The following is a 5,879-nucleotide window of genomic DNA, read 5'->3' on the forward strand; positions in this document are numbered from 1 at the left end:
CTCCCCCCTCTCCTCCCTGACCTATCACCTTCATCTCCTTCCCCACTGACCTATTGTACTCTATGCTACTCTATCCCCACCCCCACCCTCCTCTAGCTTATCTCTCCACGCTTCAGGCTCTCTGCCTTTATTCCTGATGAAGGGCTTTTGCCCGAAACGTCGATTTTTGCCTGTCCTCGGATGCTGCCTGAATTGCTGTGCTCTTCCAGCACCACTGATCCACAACCTTTTGTCACCCTACCCATTTGAGGTATTAGATAAGAGGTCAAAAGTAGGAGACCCAAATTTGAGGTCATCGTTGGAAAGGATTAGAGGGTAAATGAGGTGAACCATCTTTGTTTCCCACCCAGTCTGGGTTTGGGACCTGGAACTCTCTTCCTGAAAGGGTGTCAAAGGTAGGAAGTCTCGCCACAGGTAAAATAAAGTTGGATGTCTACTCTAAAGTAGGTGAACCAGCTGTGTCCAGTGTGAAGTTGCTGGTGTTTCGGCAGGATGAATAAAGTTGTGAATGCCTTCACACACACTCACACAGAGCAAGAGTACGGTCTCTCCCCAGTGTGAACTGCTGGTGCACAGTGAGGTCAGATGACTTTCTGAACCACACTCTCAGTCAGAGCACCTGAACGGTGCCTCGTCAGTGTGAACCCACTGGTGGTGAATGAGCTCGCTGGAATTCTTAAAGCACTTTTCACTGTCTGGACATTGAAAGGGTCTCTTCCCCAGTGTAAACTCACCGGTGTCTTAACAAGCTGGAGAGACAAGTGAATCGCTTCCCACACTCTGTGCAGCTGAACGACCTCTCTCCAGTGTGGACAAACTGGTGTACAGTGAGATCAGATGATCGTCTGAACTTAGTCCTACAGTCAGAGCATCTAAACTGTCTCTCTCATCAGTGTGAACCCATCTGTGTTGTTTCAGTTCCTGGGAAATTTTAAAGCACTTCCCGCGGTCTGAACATTTTAAAAAGGTCTTTCGTCACTGTGAACCCACTGGTGCCTCTGCAGGCCGGCTGACTGAGTGAATCCTCTCCCGCAATCACAGCAAATGAATGGCTTCTTCCCCAGTGTGAATTCGCTGATGAGTTTCCAGCTCAGATGGATAACTGAATCCCTTTCCACAGTCCACACATTTCCACGGTTTCTCTTCACTTTGACTGCGTTTGTGTTTAGTCAGCTCAGATGATTGACTGAAGCTTTGACAATCTGTTCAGTCCATCCCCTCTGTGAACAGTACACTTTCCTACCGTGTTCAAAGGCTGATCTTATTCGGACCACAATGAATCAAGCATTTCTGTCTGGTTTAGACGTGGCATTGGTTTGATCTTCATTCCTGAAAATCCTCCCTTTCCAATACCCTAGGGCGGTACGGTGGCTCAGTGGTTAGCACTGCTGCCTCACAGCGCCAGGGTCCCAGGTTTGATTCCAGCCTTGGGCGACTGTCTGTGTGGAGTTTGCACATTCTCCCCATGTCTGTGTGGGTTTCCTCCCACAGTCCAAAGTGCAGCTCAGGTGAATTGGCCATGCTAAATTGTCCATAGTGTTATGTGCATTAGACAGAGGGAAATGGGTCTGGGTGGGTTACTCTTCGGAGGGTCGGTGTGGACTGGTTGGGCCGAAGGGTCTGTTTCCACACTGCAGGGAATCTACTCTCAACCTAATAAGGTGACTGAAAACTGCTGGATTATTTAAAAACCCAACTGAATTCACAAATAACCTTCAGGGAAGGGAACCTGTCACATAGTCTGAGCCTTCACAAGCCTCTGCTGTCTACAGGACAGGAGACAGAAAAAGGTTAAGAAGGGAGATAGGAAATAGACTTTGTGTATTTGCGAGTGTGGTGCTGGGAAAGCACAGCAGGTCAGGCAGCATCTGAGGAGCAGGAGAATCAACGCTTTGGGCAGACGCCCTTCATTCATTCCCGATGACTCACTGGTTTACGCTTGAAATGTCGATTCTCCTGCTCCTCGGATGCTCCCTGACCACCTCTGCTTTTCCAGCACCACACTCTCGACTCTAAAGCACTGCATCTGCAGTCCTCACTTTCTCCTCCTCCATGAATTTTCAACTCAGGTGAACGTTGACAATCTCCTAAACTCTCCCCATGCGCCAGCAAATGGAAGAACAGCAACCAGTACCTGGGAAAATCCCACCCCATAACCATAGACCAGGGAGCAGGTTGATATGCACAGATGTGGGAAGGCCATTTTGATAGAGTAGGTTGCAAAATATATAAAGGTTTTTGAAAAACACTGACCCTTAAAAGGGTCTTTTCACACAGGTGAGGGAGTTCAATACTGGATGGCACAGGTTTAGGGTGAGAGAGGAAAGATTTAAACAGGCACCTAAGGGGCATCTTTTTCACATAGGGGATGGTGCCTGTATGGAATGAGCTTCCAGAGGAAGTGGTGGAGGCTGGTACAATTGCAACATTTAGAAGCCATCTGGATGGGTAAAAGAATAGGAAGGCTTTGGAGAGATAAGGACAAATGATGGCAAATGGGCCTGGATTTACTTTGGCAATCTGGTCAGCATGGATGAAGTGGACCAAAGGATCTCTTTCCATGTTGTACAGCCCTATAGAGCTAAGTCTTGCCCTTTGTTTGTTTTTGCATTTGTCCAAATTAAACACCCTCTGCCACTGCTTAGCCCATTGACCCAATTGATCAAGAACTCTGTGATCTTAGATCAGTTGGACAGAAAAATGGCAAGTGGAGTTTAATGCAGACAAGTACAAGGCAGTGTATTTTAGGAGATCAAATGCAAGAGAAGAACCTTGAGAGCATTGATATACAGAGGGATCTTTGAGGGAGCTATGGGCTTGTACCCAAAGTGGCAACACAAGTGGTAAAGTGGTAAAGAAAGCATGTTGCTTGCTTTAATCAGTGAGGGCACAGTGTGTAAACGTTGGTAAGACATGTAGCTGCATAAAACTTTAGTCAGGCCACATTTGGAGTATTGTGTACAGTTCTGATCATCACACTATAAGAAGCATGTGTCACCTTTGGAAGGGGTTCAAGAGGTTTACCAGGGTGTTGGCTGCATTGAAGTGCATTAGCTATAAGGAGAGATTGGAAAAACTTGAAGGATTGTTTCTGCTAGAGCGGCTGAAGCTGAGGGGTTACCCTAATGCTATGAGGCCTGGATACTCCGAATCTTTCTCCCAGGTGGAAATGTTAAATACTATGGGCAAATGTTTGAAGTGAGAGAAGGAAAGTTTAAATGAGATGTGCAAAAGAATTTTTTTAAACAGAGGATGACGGGTCATCGAGATGTACAGCACGGAAACAGACCCTTCTTTCCAATTTGTCCATGCTGACCAGCTATCCTAACCTAATCTAGTCCCATTAGCCAGAACTTGGCCTACATCCTTCTAAACCCTATTCATGCACCCATCCCGATGTCTTTTAAATGCTGCAATTGTACCAGCCTCCACCACTTCTGTGGTAGCTCATTCCATACACGCACCACCCTCTGCATGAAAAAGTTGCCCTTTGTTTTTTTTTTAAATGTTTACCCTCTCACCTTAAACCTAGGCCCTCTAATTCTGGACTCCACCACCCCAGGGAAAAGATCTTGTCTATTTTCCCTGTCCATGCTGCTCATGATTTTATAAACCTCCTATAAGGTCACCCCTCAGCCTCTGACGCTCCATGGAAAATAGCTCCAGCCTATTCAGCCTCTCCCTATAGCTCAAACCCTCCAATTCTGGCAACTTGACACTTCAGAACCAGTTGGATACTCTCAAGAAAGGCAGAGGTCAAAGAACATTAAGACACCCAGTGCACCAACAGTAGGCAACCATTTGGCTTCTTGCATTGGTTTTACCACTTCCATTCACCCAACACAATTCCATATCCTTTTTTGCCCTTAATTGAGCAGAAATAAATTAATATTTAAATGATTATTTGAGCTAGCATTCCTTTTTTTCCCAAAGATAATCCCACAATTCTATTACTCTTTGCTTGTAACGCTTTGTAACTTCCCTCAGGAATGGTATGGCTGAGACCTTCTAAAGGTTGTCTCGTTATCCTGGACACTCATGTCTGGAGAAAAATGCTCCCTGTCATGTTAACTTATCCTTTTCAAGATCCTAGGAAAATCTCCAGCAATACTACCACCAGTCTTGTTGAACGTGGTCTTTGTTTGGTTAAAATTTCAAAGGGTTAGGTTACATTCTCATGAGTCTACACAGCATGCATTCCAAAACCAAGTTATCAAACGAGGAGACACGCAGAACCGATGCCTACTCTGGCTGTGGGCTCCTCTAACCAGGAGCCTGAGGCAGAAGCTCCATATCTTTCTGATGTTAACCCTTTAGCTGAAAACTTTGCATTCCATTCATACTGGCCTTTTTTGTGTGAGACCGTGACATTTTAGTGATCTATGGACAACTCAATCCTACAATAATGTTTTACAAGGATTTCTTTCAAAGTACTAAAGTCCCCTTTCTGTGTTCTTGTAAGTTGGAGGGGTGCAATCTCACCCATGTTACATCTGACCAGGAATGCACTGCCAGGGGAGGTGGTAAATGTAGATATGACAGCAACGTTTAAGAGAAATTCAGACTGATGCATGAACAGGCAGTGGATATAGACAAAGTGCAGGCAGAAGGGATTAGTTTAGAATGATATCGACATCATCAGTGCACGTTATGGCTGACAGAACAGTACAGCACAATGGAATGGCGAAGCAGTCTCGATGGACTGAATGGGCTTATTGTTGTCTTCCGGCCGCTGTTAAAGAATGCGCAGGCATGCTGCTGCACATTGACCCAATAAACATGGCGGCTCCGTGTGAACATCACCCCCAATAAAAGACAGTTACCTCGGTTTGTCGCCGTACGAAGCGGCAGCCGTTTGCTGTGAACGGGACTGGGACGTTGATGGGCCAGTAGAAACTCTCAGTCCACACCATCTCCATTTCACTCCACTCTCCGTAACAAGTGAGATGTGGTTTATGAACATCAGCAAAAACAGACCTCAATGAACACGGCTCAGTCATGGATGGGATTAACAGCAAATTAAGTCACTGTAGTTGATCATGTACCTGCTAGTGTGTCAGCAGGTAGGTTGCCCAAGTGGATCCCTTCCCATCTCAGATCAGGAGAATGGCCTGTGGCTGTGGTGGTGTAGAGTGAGGTTGTACAATCACCTGAATCCAGTCCCACAGTGAGTGTACCTGAAAGGTTTCTCCTCAGTGTGAGCTCGTTGATGAGACACTGAGTCACCAGAAAGTTTTATAACCATTTCCGCAATCTGGATATTTAGAGGGTCTCTTGTCAATGTGAACTTGTGGTGTTTCAACTGATTGGAAAACTCAGTGAATCCTTTCTCACACTTGGAGAAGGCGAATGGTCTGTCCTCAGTGTAAACTCGCTAGTGTCTCAGCAAAGTGGATAATTAAGTGAAAGCCTTCTGTCACTTGAAGCAACTGAATAGCTTCTCCCCAGTGTGTCAGTGAGTTTCCAGCTCAGATGGGGACCTGTATCCCTTTCCACAGTTTCCCCATTTCCACGGTTTCTCCCCACTGCGATGACAATTATGTCTCAACAGGTCAGATGATTGACTGAATTCCTGTACACGCAGTAAATGTGTGCACTTTCTTCCCAATCTGGTGTTTTTCCTTCTCTGTTCAAAATCCAATGACGTTCAGATTCTGATGTGATCCCATTGCTATAAATCTTCCCATTCTGATACCCTGTGATATCGATTTGAAATAGACAAAAAAAAGGATGAGAGAAAACCCATAAAAACATAGTGACAGATTCTAAAATGAATTAATCTAATAATTGTGGGACTGGCACTTTGAAAAAGTGAGGAGAAAGTGAGGTCTGCAGATGCTGGAGATCAGAGCTGGAAATGTGTTGCTGGAAAAGCACAG

At 45.5% G+C, this 5,879-nt stretch overlaps 2 long non-coding RNA genes across 3 annotated transcripts in view; one reads left to right on the forward strand and one right to left on the reverse strand.

The window, feature by feature from the left end:
- LOC122543460 overlaps nucleotides 1-5,879 on the forward strand; it is a 70,500-nt gene that overhangs the window by 22,930 nt on the left and 41,691 nt on the right. The gene's annotated exons all lie outside the window — the stretch shown is intronic.
- LOC122543461 overlaps nucleotides 1-5,879 on the reverse strand; it is a 66,306-nt gene that overhangs the window by 11,951 nt on the left and 48,476 nt on the right. The window contains exon 3 of one of the 2 annotated variants that reach the window (XR_006310035.1): nucleotides 4,824-5,696. This is a non-coding gene — a long non-coding RNA (uncharacterized LOC122543461). Of the gene's footprint in view, nucleotides 1-3,668; nucleotides 5,697-5,879 lie in introns of those variants that run through there. The other variant, XR_006310033.1, reaches the window with a different exon arrangement.

The sequence above is a fragment of the Chiloscyllium plagiosum genome, chromosome 44 (genome assembly GCF_004010195.1).
Source record: "Chiloscyllium plagiosum isolate BGI_BamShark_2017 chromosome 44, ASM401019v2, whole genome shotgun sequence".
In the NCBI taxonomy this organism is placed as follows: Eukaryota; Metazoa; Chordata; class Chondrichthyes; order Orectolobiformes; family Hemiscylliidae; genus Chiloscyllium; species Chiloscyllium plagiosum.